The sequence below is a fragment of the Lissotriton helveticus genome, chromosome 6, assembly GCF_964261635.1.
Source record: "Lissotriton helveticus chromosome 6, aLisHel1.1, whole genome shotgun sequence".
NCBI lineage: Eukaryota > Metazoa > Chordata > Amphibia > Caudata > Salamandridae > Lissotriton > Lissotriton helveticus.
This window is the reverse complement of record NC_136067.1, coordinates 1,339,245,084-1,339,270,200: the sequence shown is the minus strand read 5'-3', so window position 1 is coordinate 1,339,270,200 and position 25,117 is coordinate 1,339,245,084. Positions and strand designations below refer to the sequence as shown.

Genomic DNA, 25,117 nt, shown 5'->3' with positions numbered 1-25,117 from the left:
TCATTGTAAGTCCACCAGTCCACTTCATGGTCCATCCCTTGGGTACTGGGTTCCTTGTTACAGTAATGTTTTATAAGAATTTATTGGCTGCCAAGAACATCTTTGTAATGCTCTTTTTGTACCACACTTTGGGCTTAATATTTTAAGTATATAAACGATTGCAAATGCTCCAGTTCAGCATTATGACTGTTAAAATGCTTTTTCTCATCTAGAAATTACATTTTAGGAATCACAAAAGTTCTTCCGACTACTAAGATGGGATTCCGCATAGAGACATATCCAGTATCTGGAAGGGGCATGTTGTAGGCATCCCTTCCAAATACTGAATCTGGATCATAGGTTTCAATGTTTTCTGACGGAAATTCGGTCACAAAGCATTGATATTTTACTGACACCTCAAAGGAAGTGGTAACGCAATCACGAAAAGAAAGACGTCTTCTTGAGACCCATTCTCCTATGTGAATGTAAAATAAAAGTTCATTGACGAGTAGGCAGAGATCCGGGAGATCATTGTCATCCCTCAATCAAACAAACAAACAAAGTTAAGTGGTCTTTTTAAACACAGTCCCGCTTCCTTAAAAAAAATATTGCTCCATTAAAAAAAGAGTTTGCTTTATCAAGAAGCAATTACAGACATTATGGTCTACTGACCCAATCAGGCCACCATTCCTGTGATGGCATTCATTCATAGTGACCCGCAATTAGCGATCTACATCATCAATGAAAAATCAGGTTGTTTGGATTCCGACGCACTATGTTTCTGAATTTTAGGAACTGGCTTATTAGTAATTTGTTTTTAAAATGCTTTACTGGGCACAAAAATACTGGTTGCAAATTGTGACTAGTGTTAGGTGGCAATTAAAGTACATCTGGCCTGGTATGCGAGCATTATAGCACAAGCAATTTGCCTAGATTTGCAGCAGGGCCATTGTCCTGTTTTATAGTGATTCTTTGTCAAGTATGAGAAGTGCTTATTTTGGATATTTTGGAAACAGTCATTGCAACAAGTTTGTACCATTACCACATATTTTTTACCACAAAATATTTTACATTGCATATGCTTTTACCTCGCATGCCTATACTACGCATATATGGTAAGTATAAAAGTTTGTGTGTTTATGTATGTATGTGTGTGAGTGTGTGTATGTATGTGTATATGTGTATATATATATATATATTCACTGAAAAAACCATAGGTTATAGACCATATATAGTTAGGAATTAGCATTTAAAAAACCTTATTTTACTCACACAAAACCAATGAAATTCCATATATAGTTAGTTGTACTAACTATATATCGCGCACCCGCAATCCACTGCTGATCATGTCACATATTACATCATTCATGACATGGTCAGTGACATCACTGATGACATCACTGATGACATCTCAAATGACATCACTGATGACATCACTGATGACATCTCAAATGACATCACTGATGACATCACTGATGACATCTCAAATGACATCACTAATGACATGACTGATGACATCACTGATGACATCTCAAATGACATCTCAAATGACATCACTGATGACATGTCATTTGACATTACTGATCACATCACTGATGACATCATTCATGTGATAATACGATGAACCTCTTCAGACTCTAATATAACCTTAGATACACTCAGTGTAAACACAGACTCGCAGATTGTCACTCATCCATGAAGTTACACACACACCTAGTCAGTCATGCAAACAATCAATCACACCTCCATTTCCTTAACTATACAGTTAAACACACCTTACTTATTCAAACATATACTAAACATATTTACTCACTTATACAATCCTGGATACAAGAGCACAATGATCCATACAGCCACTCACACATTCACTGGCTCTTATGCACAGTTATTTATATATGTCAACTCTCACATGTACTGTGTTTTACATATGTACTTACTTTGACATGTAGCACTGAGATATCCATTCACTCACCAATACAGTCATGCACACAGTCAACCACCCATACAGCTGTTTCCACATGCACTTTTGAACCCATACATTATGCACAGAGTCATACACCTTCCCAGCCACCCACACACACTCTCAGTTTCCCATACAAATGCTTGGGCAACCAATCAATAACCCATATAGTTACTCATATAGCTAATGATCAACACATGCAGCAGTTTACAGAACAACAGACATAATGATGCACAAATTAAGACAGTTTAGTCACTAACCCATGCACTCAGTGAGACACATTTAACCACTCACTCATACAGTCAGTCATGCACCTACTAAATCCTTCATCCAGACACTTATACATCCACTCATTCTTCAATATGTAAGACATATTTTAACTTTACAGAAAAATACAGTCACTGGATGTTGTCATCAGTGATGTCATTTGAGATGTCATCAGTGATGTCATCAGTGATGTCATTTGAGATGTCATCAGTGATGTCATCAGTGATGTCATTTGAGATGTCATCAGGGATGTCATCAGTGATGTCACTGACCATGTCATGAATGATGTAATATGTGACATGATCAGCAGTGGATTGCGGGTGCGCGATATATAGTTAGTACAACTAACTATATATGGAATTTCATTGGTTTTGTGTGAGTAAAATAAGGTTTTTTAAATGCTAATTCCTAACTATATATGGTCTATAACCTATGGTTTTTTCAATGAATTTCATTGGTTTTTTAAAAGCTAATATCTATAGCTGTAAAATTTATTCTTCTTTAAATCCAAAAATATATTTTATATGTTTATTAATAATTTTTTTTAAATATTTTTTTTGTTTCGCTCCCGGTCCGCGAACCGGGAAGCTTCCCGTTAGCTCAATTTGATTCCGCGATCCGGTCCGCGAACCGGTAAGAAATCAACATAGTGACGGTATCGCGTTGCCGCGTAATGCGTCTTATGACGTACTGCGTTAGCGCACCCGGAAGTGCCCCGGGGCGCGGACCGAGGCGCGAAACGCAGCTCCCCGGAAGCGATCCGCGGCGCGAAAGCGCGACATATCGCGTTGCCGCGAAATGCGTCTTGTGACGTACCGCGTTAGCGCAGCCGGAAGTGTCCCGGGGCGCGGACCGGGGCGCTAAGCTTAGCGACCCGGAAGCTAACCGGGGCGCGTTCCGCAGCGCGTAACATGAGCGTGAGAGGTCATGTGACTTGTTAATAAAACTTTTCATTGGTTCATTTCACTTTTAGTTTCATAATTATGGAAGGCTAGGTCAGGTGACCTAAAAATAACACTTTTCATTGGTTGAGAAGTATTGTTTTTTCCAAATGATGAAAACCCCTCCTTCTTTCCTCACTCTGACTTTCATCATTGTGAGAGGAAGACCTATTTTGCTTGTTGGAAGACCTATTTTGCTTGTGTGAAAATGGCTTCATTGGTTGCTTCAGCTGGTGGACCCCCACCACCACCTCCACCTCCTCATGGGAAGAGAGGACCACCTCCCCAGGTGATTACCAACACTGAGGAGGAAGATGAAGAAATGGATGAGGAGGGAGAAGAACCACAATTCCTGGAAGAGTTGCCCCGGGTTTCCAGAAAGAAAGCCAGTTTCATCTGGCAGTTTTTTTCGATGCCTCGTGGACAAAAAAAAGTCAACGCGAGATATGTCACCTGCCTCATATGCAAGGAACAATTGTCCAGAGGGACGGACAAAAAATACAGTTATGGTAATCACACCATGCATAGGCACATGACGAGGAAACATCCCCTAAATTACAGCCGGGCGGAATTAAGGGATATGCTGGACAATCCTAGACCAACTCCTGTGGCCAGACCAACAATACTGGTTTCTTTAACACCAGAGGAGGCACGGGAAACTGTGCCAAATATCCAACAAAATTTTGGGCATATGATACATTTATGTATGCACTGTCGTGCATTATTAGCTTGTGGCAACATGAGCATCAATGCACTCAACCTTGCATATGAACACCATGATTGCCCTAACCGCCCCCAGTAATTTTTTTTTGCTCCTGTTGAGCCCTTTTCAACGCCTGTTTTTTGTTGTTTCCCCCCCCCCAAAAAAAACCCAAAAAAATATAAAATCGTTCAAAAAATACAAAAAAAACAAAAAATGTTCAAAAAATAAAAAAATATATAAAACAACAAAAATATAAAAAAAAAGTTCTTTTCAGAACTACCTTCCCTTTCAAAAAAAATTGCTATAATGTTTAGCACTCTGGCAAGCTCTATTTCTTTTGGTTCGCTCCCGGGTTAGCTTCCCGGTACGCGGACCGGGAGCTAACCCAAAAATTTTTTTTTTTTAAAAGAAGTGTAAGTATAAGGAAAGTAAACAGAGAGTGATGTTAAAAGAAAGACAGCTATAGGGAGTAAAGAAGAGATACTGTTTAATAGATCTATTTACCGAAGAAAAGACAGAAGAGGGTATAATTGTGAAAAACAAAATAGATAACGAAGTGAAAGAAAAACAAGCATTGGCATAGCCAATAGGTCTCGCCTTTGGGACCTTCTAAGTATTTAGTTATGCAGCATAATATCCTTGGTGCAGCAACATCAACTGTTGCATGGCTAAACACGTATAGGGTCCCAAAGGCGAGACCTATTGTCTATGCCAATGCTTGTTTCTTAAGTAGTATTGCAATACGTCTGACTCTTCCATGTGAAAAGATCTTATCTTGTGCTCTAAAGATTGCTAAAGTCTCGACAGAGAACAGGCTAGGCTGTAAGTAGGGTAAATTGCGCTTGGTGATCTGTTTGAGGGAGCGTCTGCTTTGCCTGGTGTCTTTGGAGAGCAATTTTGATTGGTATACTGGACAATGTTAGTTTTATTGGTACAGTAGACAATTAAACTGCTGCATGACCACACTGTGTGATCCTGGGCACACTTTACAAATCCTACCTACCATCCAGCGGCTGAAGTGCAAATTGTAAAACCTGATAGCTGGGCACAATTACAGTGTCATTGCAGGCACACCCTGTGTGATCTTGGACATTTATCACATCTCAAAGTACTTTTAAATGCTTGAGCTTGGGATAAACCCTAGAAAAATACTCTCATGCATTTTACCTACCCAGGTGTTTGCTGCTACGTGCTTGATAAGAAATAATGCAACACATAATTGCAACTTCTGTGCCCCTTCCAAATAAACACTAGAAATCAGAGTTGTAATTAGTCTCTAGAATGAGTAAGATGCCCTCCAGCCTCCACTTGAAAGCAGGGGTGTATAGTTTGAGGGGAGTGAGGGGGGGGGCGAGGGAGGCATGCAATACTTTAACGCAGGTAAAAGTGTCCAAAGTCACACCATCTGCCCACTAAAGAGCGGCTCGCAGTGGCCGGCTGGCCCGGCTGATTAGGGGAGCTGTTGGTGCCGAGCCTGGTGGGGCAGGTCCCAGCTGTGCTCTGCCGGGCTGCAGGCAGCTCAGTTATTAGGCAGCTGGTGGCGTGGGGACCACTGCTATTCCGTCTGTAATGTGCCCGAGCCTCCCGGCAGGCGGGGGGATCACAAGAGCGACCGCTCCCACCATCGGAGGCTAATTAATTGGCAGAACAAGAGCGCATTAAGGCGGATATAGGAGGGAGCCCTGTGCTGGCACCTTCTGAGTGTATGAGCTAAAGGCAGGTGGTTGTGTGTTTCAAATGCCTCTCAGACTACAAAACGCAGCGAATGCTACGTCCAAATCTGAAATTAGGAGTGCTCGTGTGCACGTGCCTAGGTATGTCTATCTAAGTGTGTGTGCTTCATAGTAATAGTCTATGTGTCACTGCATCTTAGACTGTGTGCCACTTTAAGCATGTAACATTGTGAGGGTATGCACTACTGCGCTTGTGAGTCACGCTGTTTGCGAGTGGGTTTGTACCTGACAATTACTGACCTTGCAGTTGTGTGTGACTCACTCTGTGTCTGTGCCACTTTATGCGTGTGCATTTAACCTTGAGTGCCTGTGTATGTGGAGCGTGATGTACTGCGTGTGTGTGCGCGTGTGTGTACAGCGAGTTACTGTATGTGGCCTACTGTGAGTGTGCGTGTGTGAGCCACTGTGTTTGTGTGCGTGTCCCACGCTGTGCTGTGTATCTATCTATGTTTGTTAGTGTGTGTGTGCTGCTGTGTAGGTACCACTGTATGTGTAAGCGGGTGCTGGAGTGTATAGACAAACACACGTGAATCCTCAGTTTGTATGCAATGTACGTCACACGTAATTTACGGTCCTGTTCCGCTTTATTTTATTTTGATTGCAGTATAAAAAATGCTTGTTTATATTAGACTGGGGAATACAAACAGGAATCTAGTCTTCAAAGGGAGAGCTGCATGCCAATGTAGAACAAGCACCGGCCAGCTTATAACCCTACTCTGCGATGTTCTTGACTCCCATGCCATTGTTCACCATTTGAGTGAAGTCATGACCCCGCCTACCGAGCGGGGTAAGAAATGCTGTTCACAAGTGTGGTTGTAGCTGTCTGGGCACTTAAATATGTTGCAGCTGTCACGTTACTTAAAAACATTGTGAGAGCCTAAGTAAAACTAGAGTGAATTATTGCATGGCATTTTATGTACAGCCCTAATGCTGCTGCGGCAGAATGGCACCATGTCCTGGAAATACAATAACAGAGACCAGAGCGTCTGTAAATGTCCATGAATCGGGCACCACGCTAAGCCAGGGAAACACTCGAACAATAACAAGGAGAAACACGAGAGATGGCCTGCGGCCGTCAAAGTGAAAGTACGGCCGGCGGAGGAGAAATGCGACACGGCAGGCAGGGGAGGGGGCGGAGCGGGGAGAGTGGCATGAGGGTGTGAAGCAGCAGGGGCCTGAGACGAGGCCGCCTTGCCTTTGATGTGGTAATGCGAGGCAAGCGGCTGGTGGCATTGTGCACGCGCTTTCACGTGCACTGGAAGAAATCGCCTGGGAATCGCCTGATCTCGGTAAGCTCTGTTTAAGCTGCAATAGATCGAGCTCCCGCTCTCAATGCGCACATGCGCATTGAGATAGGTCGCTTGACCTAAAAAAGAGAGTATAACATTAACAAAGAAGAGTTTCTTGGAGAATGTGAGTGAATGTTCAAAATAAGATTAAAACATGGGGAATAACAGAGAGAAAAAATAGAAAACAGAAAACAAAAAATAACAGAAAAAGATTAATTGAAACAGCAAAGAAATGTAAGTAACACAGAGCCATATCATCAACATAGGCAATAAAAGTTTTGCAGCTTTTATTGGCAGAAATGTGTCGCTAAAGCTGCTTTTGCGGCAGAAAACTGCCACTAAAACTACTTTTGCACCAGTTTTCTGCCAATAAAAACAGCAATAATTTTATTGGCTATGTTCATAATATGCCCCTTAGTGTGCTTCAACTACACAGAGAAAGCATTATGAACAAATAGTGATACAGTGATCAGTCAAAGACACTAAGAGTAATAGAGACGGAGTGAGTGAACAAGAGTGAGGAACTATGAGAAGAGAGGGACTGAGAAAAAGAGTGGAAGGAGTTGAGTAAGTAGGTAATAGAGAAAGGAATGAGGGAAGTAGCAAAGGCAGGAAACTGAGGATTAAAGAAATGAAGCAGTGGAACTAATAGTAGTTCAATGTGATAGAAATGTAACGAAAAGAGTACAAAATATTTACCTTATAATTGTCGTTAAATTACTCACTTTTTGTTTTTATACTTTCAATCTGTGAAAGAGAGAACAAACATTTGAAAAATATTAAAACATGTATTTAAAAATTACAAAAGACAAGGGCAAAGATTGAAGGACAAACAGTTTTTGAACAACTTTGACACTTACAGAAGCTTCTGCTTCTCCAGGCCCCCTACACAGTCCTAAAGATATACATTTTAAACTAACAGTATCTTGATGCAGATGAAGTGAGGCCTATCTTAAAACATGGTGCATATTTTGCATTGCTGTTGTTTCAGAAAAGTGTCGCAAGACACTAAAATTTTAAATAATTGCTTCAGGATGCCAATAAGATGTCTACTATCCAGAGTTTTGTTTCAGGTGAGGCCTACTCAGGGTTGCAGATGAAATTTCGAGTTGTTGAAGAGAATAGAGGACATAATACATGTGAAGGTCTACCAATGAAGTGAGTCATGTCCACTGCACTCTTCAACAAAGTCCAAACCTCCTATGTTTCCCTGGACAGACCTAAACTTGATCTGCACAATGTTATTCGTAATGATAGGAAACACAGGTGATGTAATTGAAATACATGCAATTTATTTTGCTCATTTCACAATCACATCACTTGTGTTTCCTTTGCTTAGGTATCTCATTGTGCAGATGTAGTCTAGCATATGAAAGAATACGCAGAAGGGCAGCACTGCATGCAACAACTTTGACACTTACAGAAGCCTCACCTTCTCCATGCCTCCTACACAGTTCTACATATACATCATAAATGCAAACAGTACAGAATTAATTATACATGTTAAATGGTTTATTTTTGCTGTTCTCAGAATGTATCAAAATTCACTAAAAACAGTGACTTGAAGGTATTCATCATGTAACAGCGGGGAAAAAAAACACAATCAAAATGATTGTGTTTAAAAAACCCATACAACATCAGAAATCAAAATTCAGAACTCCTTAAAGTTAACTTACTTTCCATGACGTCCAAGGATGTCCTATGAACAGCTTACACTCTTTTGTGCTGTTATTACTTTCAGCCCGCCACTTTCTGAAAGAAAATCTCCATCGTTTTTAAAAACACGTTACATGCAATAAATGACTTCTTGCTCTCTACCACAATTTTCCACAAGGCCAAATCTGGTCAGAGCCATTTATAACTCTTGGATTTCTTGTAAGCCAATCCCGTCATTTGGCATTTCCGCAACTTTCAGAATTAAAATGTTGAAGATCATTTTCACAATCCTGGAATAGTAATATCTTCCCCTTCTTGCTCAGTCATGTTCTACTTTTCCTATGACACTGATACAAGCAGACTTACACTACCTCTATGACTACTACAATTATTTAATTCTCTACATCACTTTTAATCACAAAGCAATGTAAAACAGTAGACAGCATTGCAGACTTACATTCCCTCTACTCCATGTTTTGATTGGCTGCTTCAATTAGTTTATAAAAAGAAACAATTTTTCTGAACTCATTCAAAGTGCACGTATTTCTCCATAATGTCCAGTCCTATGGTTAGAAGTTATGTCTCTGAACTACACTTATCCTCAAGGCCAAATTGTGTAGGAGCCATTAGAACTTCTTGAAATTCCACAGAGCACATCCCGAGATTATTTCCCTAAAATTTTGGTTTTAAAAACACCAGGTAAGAGTTTTTAAGGTCATACGGCAATTTTTTTTTGAAAATTAAAACAGAATCATTGCAGAATGACCAGCCATTTCTAGACTTTAAATAAGCTGTATAATGTCCTGATGTTATTGAAGGGCCGTCATGATATATAATTGCTGCAGTTACAAAAGTCCTTCCTGATATTGACAACTGCGAAGCTACAACATTTTTAATTAAAGTTGTCAATTTTGTTCCATCAGGCCTACATCGTTGGAACATTAAAATGACATACTGGCCATATGTTCGTATAAATAATGTGGACATCATTTCAGATTTACATTGGCTACACTCCATGTTGTGATCAGCTGCTTTTACTAGCTTATTAAAGGAGACTGATTTACTGTCTGGCAAAGTTAAATATATAAATCTTTCTGAGTCTACACTAGTAGTACTTGATACCATACAGTTCTCGCAGTCATGCTGCCATTGATAAGAAAGCCCAAACAGCTGATCTACATCTACACCTTCAGCATGTAATACATCAAGCATATACATTAAAAACTCCTGACAATCTTGCTGAATATTTTGAGAGAATTGTGTTTGGCCTGAACATCTGTCTAACAGATTTCGAATTTCAGACACACTTTCTATGTTTCTTCTATCAGTGGTACATTTCTCTAACACAGAATTTAACAAACTGCAAAATCTTTGATCAGAATTGACCACAATCTCTTCTTTTACATTTTTTAGAGAAAACAAAACATTAACCACTACATTAGCATAGCAGTTGACACCAGAACTGTTTTCAAACTGAAAACCAACAACATCTTCAACAGAATCCTTTTTGTTTCTGCTTGTAATTTTAGGTTCATTGACTTTTTGTCTTTTTGCTACAACCTCCCCATTATTGTTCTCATTTCTTCGTTTCCGGCCTACCACACGTTTCTCAAACAAAGGATACTGAGGCAAATGTGGCGCATACTCTCTTCTTAACCTATTGTATTCCTTAACACAATCTAGATCCGCACAAATGTTTGTGACATCACACTCAATCAAGTACAATCCCGATAAAGTTCTAACTCGTGACAATGCCACATATGCCATACCCTCCTTGAACACAGAACTGCCAATATTCACCAATGCACTGTCTACACTTAAACCTTGCGATTTATGAATTGTCACCGCATATGCCAAGCAAACAGGAAACTGCTTACGGCGAACATATAAGTCTTTTACAAGCAAAAATCTAGCAGAACAACAAAGCAATTAGCTGTACTTCCTCAATGCCATCAAATTTAATTTTTTAAAATTCAATTCCATCTCTATTTCTGTATTTCACAAAATCAACAACATTACCCATTGATCCATTTACCAGACCTCTTTCAACATGTAAATTCCTTCTTAAAATTATACGGCAGTTCAAGCACACATTCAGAGTCTTTTCAAAACCTGCAGTTTTAGATATACTCTTCTCTAATGAATCCAATTTTGTTTTCAGATTCTCAGACAAAATAATTGTTGATCCCATATGCTCTACTCTATCAATAGCTTCCAGTTTCACAATCTCTTGCTTTTCTAAATGCAACATTTTGTTGTTAAATTTGGCACATTCTGCAAGAGTTGGCATCAAACATATTCCAGATTTCTTCTCAGTAATTTTCTGAAAAATATTCTCAGGCACAACATCTTGTTCTGGATATAAATTTGACAGTAATCGTGCATGTAAAGCTTCTTTCCCATGCTCGGTCACTTTTCCAATTCTAACATCTTGTAGAATAGTCTTGTAAACTTCATCCTTCGCCTGACGCATATTTTCATGCAGTTCAGCATAATTGAAGTTTAACCATATATTGACGTTGCCAATGCTGCCTAGGCACTTCCTGGTATCTTCATGCGTGAGCATTTTGAACACAGGTTGCCCTTTCACTGGTGTCAGCTGCAGAAGATCTCCGAAAACAATGATGTGTTTGCCACCAAATAACACATCATACTCTGTTTTGAGAACTTCTTGCATCCTCAAATGCACAAAGGCAAGCATGACATTGGAAACCATGCTTACTTCGTCAATGATAAGAAGTTTCATTTTCCTCAAGATTCTTGAAACTTCAAAACAAGCATCTCCAGATAGCTTGTGATATTGTAATTTGTTGTCATGCTCCACTGGCAGCATCAGTAAACGATGTAAAGTAATCCCTTTAATATTATGTGCTGCCAGTCCAGTTGGAGCAGTGACAACACAAGACAGCGATGACTCTGTCCTTTCCTGCAAATAGCATGAAATTGCTTTAATGAGGAAACTTTTTCCAGTTCCCGCTTCTCCACTCACGTACAGTCGGACAGGCTTCAACGACGTACATGAGCACTCTTTCTTATCATGACTTAATCCATGATCAATTTGCATGGTAACTTCGTCATATATTTTCCTCTGCTCAACGTTGAGTTGTCTTTCCAACTCTTCTAAGTTAACCGCATCCTCTTGAGCATGTGCCATGGCTCTTTCCACTTCATTCATAGCAGTGGCAGCTTCATTTTCGATAACAGGTCCTCCTAGTGGATCCTGACTCAATGAAGCAGAACTCTGACTGTCCTGAGAACTGTCTCTGGCAATCTCGGCTGCAATCGTTGCTTCCTGCTCAATTTCCGCATTCAACATTTCTACATATTTGGGAAAAGCAGGACATTCTATGGTCTCCTTGGCGGCATTGAAAGAGTCTTCGTAACAGAGGAAATCTCCAAGCAGTTCCTCTTCTGCACGCCAAGGCTTGAAAAGTTGCAAAAGTGCTAAATAGAAAAACTCCTTTTTTTCAGGAGATTGACCACTCAATTTTCGATGGTTTACCAAGTGGCATTTTCTTTGCTTGACCAGACATCCCCCACTTCCTATTACAGCATACACTCCTTTCTCAGTATCTTCTTTGATGTTCCTCTTGAATATGTAATTTTGCAGAACCTCATACAGACAAACATTCTCGAGTTGACTGCTTCGATTTGGATAATATGTATCCAACATGTTTGTCTTCAAAATGTCGGTACTGTTTGGCTCCTTTTCCGCCAAATACTCAATTTCCCGCACAGGTTTGAGAACTCGATTACGCGTTGCTGCAAGACCAAGACTCGCCCAAACGATACTCCTGGACTTGGCATAGAGACTTGCTGAAGACAACCGGTCAGAACATTCGTACGCTCCGATTTCTCGATGCGACAACATCTTCAGACTGAAACTGTACAACTTCTTGCTGAGGCTCTTTTCATGGGAAATGTCCTCCCACATATCCTTCAATTCTGTCTTCTCTTTTTTGGTGATGTAAGACGTCACATACCGAGCCACAGCCATACAGTTATCATCCACAAACTGTATATCCATGTTAGCATTCCACATGGACAAAATCACCGGGTTGTAGTCGTTGATGTACTTGGACTCTTGGTTCCTCTTCAAATTGTAAGTGTTTTTAGGTGATTTCTTCATGACATTGTGTCGCAGCGAAGACATCAAACTGTTTACTCTTCCTTTAGAAATCACCGGTCGTGGAAAGCCGAAACGACATTTAGTGTAGATCTTGTCCTTGTTTCGGAATTTACGACGGCAGTACTTTCCACATCGATGGCTTTGGAAACGCAGAACTTTTTCTCTTAGGCTTTTCTTCTCCTTTGCGTTTGGAACAGCACACGTAGAATACTGTTGGATGAAACTCATCACTGAGTCTTCTGGATCCGTTCCAAATTTAGGTGCATCCTTGATCCACAGCAACATATGTATATGAGGAGCACCTCTTGCTTGGTACTCCTTTCTCCAGAAGAAATCCAACACCTCTCCAAGAGGTGGATTCTTCTTATTCATGATGAAAGACATCATAGCTTCAAATCTATGATTGAAGTACCTACATACATTGACTGGATCCAAAGAGCACAGTTCTCCGGGTGTCTTGAATTCGATGTTTTCTACGTTAGCATTTGCCTCTCGTAGAAATTCAAGTAAGTCTTCCCAGCCATACTCGGCACAGCTCAGAGTGAGGAACCATGTGGGAGTACCTAAGTTCCTCAGCATACATTTTAAATCACCATGACGACGGTACCAGTACTCATTAGTACCACGCTGACACGCCATGAGATTAATCAGGTGAGAATCCAAAATACTGTCTTGGACATTGACTTTATCCATAAAGTCACTTGCCGAGATGTTTTGCATGTGTATACCACTTTTCAAGATGTGGTTCACTGCATATGACAGTCCAGACAGATCGCTTTCAAACAGGAGATGAAACAAATAAGGAATGCATTGTCGAAACCTAGCATCTCCTGCATACAATCGCAAAGTCCGGTATTCAGAAGCAGGAATTTGATGAGGTCGCTCATCATATCTTCCTCCCTGACCTGTTGGAAAAAGCTGTGGGAAACACCGAGCTTCCAAACTTTCCTCCCAAACACTAATGGGACTCCCTTTGGCTTGTTTCATTTGAAACAACTCAATAGCATTCCCCATGACTTCCTTGGAATGCAAAGGATGAACACTATAATGTTCATATATTTCTTCACTAGTAGAGGGTTCTACTTTCTCAATTTGACCAGCACACAAATCGCTATCCTCTTCCTCACTTACTTCCTCTTCTGCAACATATACATTCTTATAGTATTTATTATTTTTTTTCAAATACAATGTTGCCTTTTTAACTTTCCTAACATCTACTAAATCTTGCCATATTTTCTTATTCTTTGTCGGAACCCCATTAACTAAGATAACCAGAGGTTCCTCTTCCACTTTTTCTACTCCAATTGTGTTAATGTTTTTCTTCAAATCTAGAGGCAAATAAACAACTCTTCCCTTTAATCCTCTCTGTAAATCTGATGGAGGCAATTTCCCTGTCTTTGGCTCCATTCTTACAATAGCCTGAAAGGGATGGATACTTTGAATCAAAATAGATTCATAAGTATTTAAATCCTTCAATTCAGAAGGAATCTCAACCAATTCCAGATTATTATGAACTGCTCTAGCAGGCATCTGGTTTTGATTTAATTTGCAACAACAATAAGTACACACACGTTGATCCAATCCCAAATCAAAACAATTTTCTACCATCAAGTATGTTGCAAAATCCTTCCATTCACTATTATTTTCCCTTTCACTTTTTGCATATAAATCCACTAACTTAGTCTGATTCTTATAATAAGTTTGTCGACAACACACACAAGTGAAATTAGGCCTCTCACTTGATTTCACCTCAAACGTCGCAATTTCCCTCTGGAAATTATCTGTACTGGAAACCTGTACACTATCTTCCACATGACCCTCTTCTTCTTGCTCAATTTCAACATTCTCCTCTTTACTTCCAAAGTAACAAAACTCAATTTCTTCACATATATTCTTCACATCTATTTCAGAACCATGCAAAAGAGCAGCGCATAATTGTTTAAGCATAATTGCTGGACTCTTAGCTTAATACAACATTCTAACTAATTTCCTCACTTTGTTATGATGCACTGCTAGCATCCTGAAATGATGAAAAACACTCTGGCATACTCTCCTGGAAAGACAAGCCAGTGAATGTCCATGCAAACCTGTCACTTCTCTTACTCTGCAAGGATCTAATTCTTGCAACAACATCATTTTCTGCTTCAAACTTTTCTTATTAAATGACCGTACAAAATCACAAAGCAAATTGATGGAATCCTGTCGCACACTGCAAATACTACTACACTTCCAGGTGTACACAGGACCCTTAGCACGTCTTCCTAAAACCTCATTACCTAACACCTCTTCTGCCTCTGTTGTCACAAGTTTTTCTTTTTCAACTGGACAACCATCTTTCACTTCATAAGCACGACCACTGGTGTCAACTGCATGCACCAAATCATTATCCTGGAAATAACTCTCCTCATTAAAAAATGCCTCACAGCTTGAACTATGCATCCATTCTCCAGAAAAAACTTCACAAAAATTACTACGATTAACTATTCTCTTCCATCTACTATTTCTTTTGAAATCAAAAATTGCCTTGTTTAGCTTCCTAATTCTATTGATTATCAAAATAAATAACTTACATTTAATTTCAAATGCCTGATCAATAACTTTCTCAACTTTTTTTTTTGTCTTATAAAAAACCAGTTTCTGTTGACCTTTCTTAATATTTTTTAACAAATTGCCAATTATCCTGTTCCGGAACATTCGTTTACGAATCTCCCTAAACTGTTGTTTCCTTCTACTATCATGCACAGAGTTATCTCTTGCTCTAGCAGTAACATTTTTCATTGGCCTTTCTTTTCCATTTGATTTCCTTCTCGTTTTATGGACTGAAACATTTTCTGTAGTAATATTTTTTTTACTACACATATTTCTTATAAATTGTTTTGTGCTCTTACCCGGTGCTTTCTTCGTGACTTGACAAATCTTTTTGTTAGAGGACTGCTGCGTATTTTTTTTCACCTGCTGTCTTTGACGTTTTGCAGCCTTTCTCTGTCTTTCTATTGTAGGCATGGTGAAATCTTGAAATGATCTGCAGTTGAATCTGTGGAAAAATATAATAAATAATGTTATTAACCATTATTACCAAACAGTAAATCAGTAACAGTGATAAAAAACTTAACACACTACTTGACATTTTAATTAGAAGATTTTTTAGTCGTTGGCAAATTTACAATACAGAAATAACAGAAAAGAAATGACATTTATATTTATGTTACCTATGCTATTTTATATGTGAATCTGATCTAATTTTATGAGCATATTTTAATATTTTATTGAAGACACTACACATAACCTGCTTTTGAAGGTGTCTTTATTTTTAAATTAAACGGTTTACCTTTTTACTTTTTATTAATTATAAATTTTAAAAATAAATGTTTATAGTTCCAAAGGCTCAAGCAGGTCAGCTTCCCATCCTATATCATATAATTCGGACAAATCTGCATCCTCATCACGCTCTTCTTCATCCTCAGGATTTAAATCATCCAAGGGATCAACATCCACTGATGTTTCAATTACAAGTTCAATGATGAGGTCAAAATCAACTGATTGCAGATTGTCGCTCATGTTGAGGTTGTCTTTATCTTTAAAGAAAGATAACAACAATGAGATGTTGCAGAGTAAGAGACAAATCTCACAGATTATAATAGTAAAATTGTTTAACAAGAGTAACATTTTGCAGCTATTATTTAGCCATGTCCAGCGATGCTGAGCAGGTGAAGCCTATGTCTAATCTTTCACTGAACAGGACTCATCTCTTCTTAACCTTGGATAAGCCTCACCGACTCTGTGTCCCCTGCACATACTTAAATGTAAAGGGGCAGATTTATGTTAAATGGCACATCCCCAGGCATGCACCAGTTAACGTGCACCACTGCTCTGCCACCCATGGTGTGCCGCATTTACAATCAGATAGGAGAAACCTGCGTCAAAACCCTGCGCCTGCTTGAAGCAGGCATAGGTCTTGACGCAACATTGTGGAGATGGTGCACCCCTGAGCCTTGCTGGAGCTGCATCGCACTTGCGATACAACTCCAGCAATGCGCCACCTTAACGGCACAGATGCGTCAAGCATCTGTGCCGTTTTTGCCCCATGCTGTGCCGCATTGTAAATGCAGCACACCATGGGTGGCGGAACAGCGGCGCAAGATGACTGGCACATCCCTGGTGATGCGCCAGTCATCATAAATCTATCCCTAAGCTTCTTATCTTGTTAGAGATGAACTGCCATATGTATCATCAAAATATTTTGCATTTCCTAAATAGCGAATTTTAAGGAATAAATAGCGATTCTTTACCATTCCTAATTTGCGATGAGCAAATTGCTAATTGCAAGTTACCCATTCATTTCCATGGGCTATGAGGCTCATAGGAATGAAGGTTTAATTTGCGATTAGCAATTAGCTCATCGCAAATTAGGAATTTTTCCAAGGGTGCAGGGGTGTCTCAAGAACACCCTGCTGCACCCCTGAAAAAGAAATTTGGGGGCATATGGCGCACATACATGCCCTAAGGGCATGTATTGGCGTCATGTGGCACCTTTTGTTTTTTTTAAAAAAATTCTTTTTGAAAAGAATTCGCAAATTACCACCAACTAGAAGTTGGTGGTAGTTTCCAAATCCTTAATGTCATTTTTTACATATTTTTTGTTTGATACATTGCATTTAAGGAATCGCAAAATTTGCAAATCCTTCAGTGCAATCGCAAAATAAGGAATAGCAAATTTTGTATTAAGGACATTTTAAGTCATTTCCATATGTGCAGTGTTTTGAAATTATGATTTGAAAATCGTTTTTGGGGAAAAGTAATGGTTTGCAATTTTATGACAAGGACATAATGGTGTATGCTTCTCTATAAGGCATTTCAGTGTCTCTGATGTCATTTTTCCCATATTATATTATAAGACCTTTCCCCATGGAGCACATTCCTTGTAAATATGCTCCCACCTGAGCATGGCGAATTTAGATTTTGACTGTTTGAGTCACATAACCATGTTAAAAGTGACCCAAAAAAATTGCAAACGTTTTAAAAAAACACATTCATGTGTCTTAAGGACATTTTAAGTCATTTCCCCATGGACAGTGTTTTCTAAGTGGCGCAAAAGAGGCATACACCTATCATAAATCTGTCCCTAGCATTTTAAATGATTAATTCAGGATGACAATAAGATGTGGCCTATCCAGAGGTTTGTTTAAGGTGAGGCCTACTCAGGATTGCAGATTAAAGTTACGCTTGATGAAGAATACAGAGGACATAATACATGTAAAGCTCTACCAATGAAGTAAGTGATGTCAACTTCATTGCGCCAGTCATCATAAATGTATCCCTAAGCTTCTTATCTTCTTAGACATCAACCGCCATATGTATCATATAACTATTTTGCATTTCCAAAATAGCGAATTTTAAGGAATAAATAGCGATTCTTTACCATTCCAAATTTGCGATGAGCAAATTGCTAATCGCAAATTACCCATTCATTTCCATGGGCTAGGAGGCTCATATAAATGAAGGTGCAATTTGCGATTAACAATTTGCTCATCGCAAATTAGGAATTTTTCCAAAGCTGCAGGGGTGTCTCAATAACACCCTGCTGCACCCCTAAAAAAGAAATTTGGGGGCATATGGCGCACATAAATTTTAACAACATTCCTTTACCTCAAAAACGATTTTCAAATCATAATTTCAAAACACTGCACGTGGGAAAATTACTTAAAATGTCCTTAAGACACACAAAAGCGTTTTTTGATTGCCTTTGCAGCATGTTTGTATCACTTTTAACATGGCTATGTAACACAAACATTCAAAATCTAAATTTGCCATGCACAGGTGGGAGCATATTTACAAGCAATTTGCGCCACAGACAAAGGTCTTACACTAAAATGGGAAAAATAACATCAGGGACAGTCAATTGCCTTATAAAGAAGCATACACCATTATGTCCTTGTCATAAATTTAAAAACAATTCCTTTTCCCCAAAAACGATTTTCAAATCATAATTTCAAAACACTGCACATGGGAAAATGACTTAAAATGTCCTTAAGACACATGAAAGCGTTTTTTGATTGCCTTTCCAGCATGGTTGGGTCACTTTTAACATGGCTATGTAACACAAACATTTAAAATCTAAATTTACCATGCACAGGTGGGAGCATATTTACAAGCAATTTGCGCCACAGAGAAAAGTCAGGGACAGTCAATTGCCTTATAAAGAAGCATACACCATTATGTCCTTGTCATAAATTTAAAAACAATTCCTTTACCTCAAAAACGATTTTCAAATCATAATTTCAAAACACTGCACATGGGAAAATTACTTAAAATGTCCTTAAGACACATAAAAGCGTTTTTTGATTGCCTTTCCTGCATGGTTGGGTCACTTTTAACATGGCTATGTAACACAAACATTCAAAATCTAAATTTTCCATGCACAGGTGGGAGCATATTTACAAGCAATTTGCGCCACATAATTCATAATTTTCTCCTTAAAGCACACTATTCTCTAAATTAAAGAAATATTTTCTCACCTTAGCAAATACTTTGAGTTTGAAAACAGTCTCAGAAACACACCAATTTGTCTTCAGCAGAGCAAAAGGTATGCACTCCAGAGTCTGCAGCTATCAAAAGCACAGAAATGCTGTAATTCTTCACACATATTTCTCATGTCACCCAATCAAAACTCTTCCCTCACTTTTTTTCAAATTAAAACCCTTCCCCCCTCTGCCCTTTCTGTCTTTTCTGCATGGCAACCACCTCTTGGAAGACTTCTGGTGTTTGCAAGTTCACACAACTTTGTTGCAATTGAACTCTGAACTCTCAGTGCACCTGCATATCCAGTGCATTCTTTCATTTAATGATTTTTTATTGACCATTCAAAATACATCTTTCAAAGAACACATCCGTGCACCCTAACTTTCTGTTTTCAGCAATCAAAATCCACCAATCACTGTTACTGCTTCATGAACACAGAAACTCCACATTTTTTTTCATTTTAAACTCTCATTTTTTCAACTGCCATTTCATTGCCACACTTCATCTGACTGCAGGAGAACCTTCTCTCACCATGTTTTCTGTCTGGATTGTTGGACATAGTTATATTCACTGGGCTCAAAGGTACGTTGAAAACAGGAAATTACCTAACCTCAATTTACAAGATGTGGAAATTAAGTGGTTTGGCCACAGAGGATTAAAATGTCACCAATTGATACCATTGGTGAAAACCTTTATGCATTTGCCCAAACCTGACCTGTTAATTGTGCACTGTGGAGGTAATGACTTGGGCACTTTGACTGGTGTAGGTCTGGAAATGCTTTTAAAGGACACCTTTGAGCAATTAATGGCACTTTTTCCTCAGACTGCCTTGGTATATTCAAATATATGCCAAAGACAGAAATGGAGGTGGTCAAACCAATTTTGTCCACAAATTGAGAAGTCGAGGAAGCATGTAAACAAATCTGTTTCAGCTTACATGAGAGACCATGGAATGGGCTCCCTGTACAACAATAACTTGCGTTACTACATGCAAGATATCTACAGAGGAGATGGAGTTCACTTCTCAGATGAGGGCAACAGAGTTTTCACTCTGAATTTAAGAATGTGCATTGGTACCTACTTATAAGTACCTAAATGTACCATAAACCCAAAAGCTCTTCTCAGAGCTACCCTACATCTGATCACTCACAATTATTATTTTACTCTAACATTTTTCACTAATTTCCAACAAAGTACGCTCCCTGGGGCGCTACCCGGTACGCGAACCGGGAGCTAACCTCGCGAAATATTTTTTAAAAATGTTTTTTTTTCGCACATATAAGCCTCCTCAGCCACCCTCAGAAAACCTAGGGGGTCAAGATAACTCTACCGTGCCCCCTTCTACCCATTCTGAACATTATTTGCCCTCCATCTTGTATCTTAATTCGACCGAAACACAAAATGGTGGACTCCCGGAACGCTTAAGGTTCGCGAACCGGGGCGCTCAACGGTTCGCGTACCGGGTCGCTCTCTAGGAAGCGCACCATCAAAAAAGGTGGGAAAGTAGTTCACAGAAAAGCCACTGGAGACAATTTCACCAAATATAGATTAGCTCATACTACATACCAATCCCTACCATTTTCACAAATTTGATTGGAATTCCATTTAGTCATTTAGCCTGTAGACCTCTCTAAATACCCTGAGGTAAATTACTTCACAAAACACATCTGAAGTGTTGGAATTGACAACCAATGAAAATGTTACTTTCATTTTCTATTTTTTTTACCTGACATTTCATTGGTTATATACCTGAATATATATAAAGGAAGAGAAGAAAACACAGCCATTTTGACTACTACTTCTTGCTGTACATTTCAATAGTATTTTCACTAATTCCTTCAACTTCTTTCTAAAGGTAAGTTTTTATTTTTAAAACTGAAGTATATTGTGCACTATAAGTTAATATGGTAAACTTTTTCTGATAGATATATACTATCCCTCTGTAGTAGTTATAGATTTAGAGAGACTTCTCTGTTATAGTTATGGATGTAGTTAGGCTTCTCTTGTATAATTATGAATTTACTTACGTTAAATCACATACACTTTTTTATACTCCTACTTCCACTCTGATACTATACACTGCCCAAAGATAAATTCACTGATAAAAAATGCCTATCTAAAATTATTCCCAACATTGCCCTATCTCTACTAATATATATTTTTTTAATCCAACTTTCAGGCAAAATGGAAGGCGAAAACCAAGTTTCTTTTGAAATGGACCTGCAAGAGAGCAGCCAAGAATTGATTGATACAATTGATCAAATTGACATTGAATTTTTCGATGAAACTTGGGACAATGAACTACTGCAATGTGTACAAGCAGTAGATAACCTCCTTGCAAATGAGGACATTTTACACCCTCAGAGACTACAATGTATATTCCATGATAATTATGAAATTTCTGACAATGAAATGTTAGAAAGTTTAATAAATTATGAAACACAATCACATTAAAAAAAAAATACTTAAAAAATAAAGAAAATAAAAAATGAATCAACAAAAACAACAATCAATTAACATACAGCATTTGAAAAGTCTATCATTCATTTTTCATTGCAGTACGCTGCCCAGAACGCTTCCCGGTTCGCGGACCGGGCGCTCCCCACGCAAAAAAAACAAAAATTTTTTTTGTTTTTTTTGCCATGCGGGGCCCTTTTAAAACCTCCACATTAAACCTAGGGGGTCAGGGAGGATCTAGTATGCCCCCTTATGGTCATTTTCGCCTATGTTTTGGCCTCCTCTTGTCTCTCAATCCTACCGAGAGACAAGATGGCGGCCGCTCCGGACTGTTTAGAATGTTGACAGACACCGGAGAGCCAATCAGCTTAGCTACGCGAAGTTCCGGTACGCTTAAGGTCCGCGGACCGGAGCGCTGCCCGGAGCGCGCTTACAGATATATATCTTTTTTTAAACGTTAATTTCTCAAAATCCACTGGAGCACATATATTGAGACCTAGAAAAGGCACATCGGGCTACCAGTCCCTACAATTTTGCCAAGTTTCATGGAAATCCATTCAGCCGTTCGGGCTAAAAGTGAGGCCAACCGCCCTATGGAAAACTCAATGTTAAAAACACGTTTTGGGACCCCCCTTTTTTCTCGGCCCCCCCTTGACGAAACCCCCCCAAATTTCCAAGGGCTGCTCAGAAACAAAATGTTCCATTTTCCAGAAAATTTCAGCCAATTCCGTCCACAAACGCCAAAGTTATTAGACATAGAATTTTCAAAAATCCCATAGGGAAAAAATCCTAACTATATATACCTACTGGCGACCGCCAGTAGGTAATATATATATATATATATATATATATATATATATATATATATACACACATTACCTACTGGCGGTCGCCAGTCGGTAGTTCTAGTTAGGACCTATGTTCCATCGGAAATTCTATTTGGAATAACTTTGGTGCCGGTTGACGAATCTTTGCGAAATTTTCAAAACTTATTGTCAGCTCCGATCCGCTCCTTCCCTGATTGGGGGTGATTCGTGAAGCGGGGGCTGAGAAAAAAGGGGAGTCCCAAAACGTGTTTTCCCCATGCAATTTCCCATAGTACCTTAAGCCACAGCTACTGCCCGAACTGCTGAACGGAATTACGCCAAATTTGGAAAAGATGTAGTCCTCGGTTCAGACTTCTGCATTTTGCTTAAATGGTGTCAATCTGTTCAGTAGTTCGTGAGGAAATTACAGTTAAAAGCATTTATATATCTATGGGCGCGGTCCATCCGCGGACCCTGAGCGCACCATGAGCACACCATAAGTGCACCCTTCCGATCACGCGATGAAGGCTAATTAGTTGTCAACATTCGAAACCAGGAACTGTTGGCAGCCATTTTGTGCCTCGGCAGAAGCGAGGCTGAAGAAGTCAGTCGAACAAGTGTGCAAAACGTATAAAGGGGTCAGGGTAGAAATACTTTTACCCTCTAGACCTGCTTAGGGGGTCCCATAAGGACCCCCAGGGCCCACAAAATGTTATTTTATTTTTAAAAAGGACCCGGTAGGTGCGTGTAGGGTGCGGACTCTGGCGTAAAAAAATAAAAATAAAACTGAGCTTTTTTTATGATTAGCCCCGGGGGGGCTAAATACCAGGGGCAAAATTATAAAAATGTTATGGGGGGCCCAGAGCGGCCCCCCATCCCAGGGGATCGTCACCCCCGGGCTAAAAAAAATGGTGGGGGGAGGGGTCCAAGGTCCCCAAAGCCGCGGGGACCACCACCCCCGGGGCTTTATGTATTGTGGGAGGGGGACTGCGTGGCCCCTATCCTGGAGCACTCGAGGGCCCCGTCACCCCCCGGGACTACACAAAAAATGGTTGGGGGGGCTCCCAGGGGCTTTATGTATTGTGGGTAGGCCAGTTCCTGCAGTGTCCCAGGGTTTCCATCCCACCCTCCCATAGCAAGGATATCTGTTCTCTCTTTGAAAATGTAAATCAGATTGCTTTTTCACATGGGGAGCTGCATGTTAGTAGCTCCCCATGTGGATAAGCAATGCTGGCTCCCAAACGAGTCGAAGTTGTGCACCAAAGGCGCTGGAGTCGTGCACCCTACAGATTTAGTCGTGCATCCAGCGTGTGCACACCAGGGGGCCGCACTGAGCGATACACTGGGTGCGCGACTTCTAATTTTACCGTAAAAAAAATAGCCCCTATCAGTAATTTCTAATATCCCCGGGGACCCTATCCCCCAGGTCTTATAAAAAATGTTAGGGACTGTGGGGGGAGTCACAATGCTCCCACGGTCCCACAGGCTCTCCGCGTCCTTCGGGAGCCGGGATTGCTTTTCCACATGGGTAGATGCTAACTTGCATGTGGAAAAGCAATTTGGTTTGGATTTTGAAAGTGAGAAGAGATTTCACTGCTCTGTCTTTCAAAATCCAAACCAAGGGGCATATTATCAAGCAGGGCGATAACAATTATCGCCGTTTTAATGGGCTTGATAATATGGCCTTTTGAATTCCAATAGAAACCCATGTTCTGATGTGAACATGGGCTTCTATTGGAAAGTGGTGCAAGGGTGTTGTAAATCTGGTTTGCATTTTGAAAGAGAGAGCAGGGTGCATCTGAAGGGTAAGTGCAGGTTAGTGTAGGTGTAACAATTGGTATTCTAACTCCATGGGGGTGCATCTGTAGGGTAAGTGCAGGTTAGTGTAGGGGTAACAATTACTATTCTAACTCCAGGGGGGTGCATCTGTAGGGTAAGTGCATGTTAGTGTATTGGTAACAATTACTATTGTAAATCCAGGGGGTGCATCTGTACGGTACGTGCTGGATAGTGTATGAGTAACAATTACTATTGCAAATGCAGGGGGTTGCATCTGTGGGGTATGTGCTGGATAGTGTATGAGTAACAATTACTATGAAAAAGAAAGGAGTTAAAGGAGAAGGAGACACGCACTTTCACGGTCAACCTGGACAAACAGAAAGTGACAAGAGATGATTTCCGACGTGTTTAGCCTTGAGAGCCTGATTAATCATTAAATGGGGTCTGGCAAATAAGTGCGTACTTATTCTGCAAGAAGCCTTTCGGGGTCTTGCGAAAGCAAGTCATCCTCAATAATTCGCATTGCACTACACTTGTTATGCAAATGTCGCACATGTTCTTTTTAGCTTTGCAAGTGAAGTAAGGAGCAGCAGACAGCAGTGAAACGTAAGTCATGTGATTGATCGCTAATGCAGCGATAATGTTAACGTCGTGACTGATAATTTTCCCGTTAATTTTTTAAAGATTGTTGATTATACTTCACCTCGTAACTTTTATTTAATCAAACACGCATGTGTTTTATACCAAAGCGTTCTTTTAAACTACCCTTTTTTATTGTTATTATTTATTGTAAGCAACAATTGACTCCCCCTGCATGTACATGCAAGGTCATCTGATTTGCTCGTATGTTAACAACAGAAACTTTGTACACCTCTTTTTCATTGGTTGTGAAGCATTGT

The 25,117-nt window shown here is 39.7% G+C and overlaps 1 protein-coding gene across 1 annotated transcript in view; it reads left to right on the top strand.

The window, feature by feature from the left end:
* Nucleotides 1–25,117, top strand: part of ACSS1 (acyl-CoA synthetase short chain family member 1) — a 1,294,163-nt gene that overhangs the window by 1,069,948 nt on the left and 199,098 nt on the right. The window lies entirely within an intron of this gene.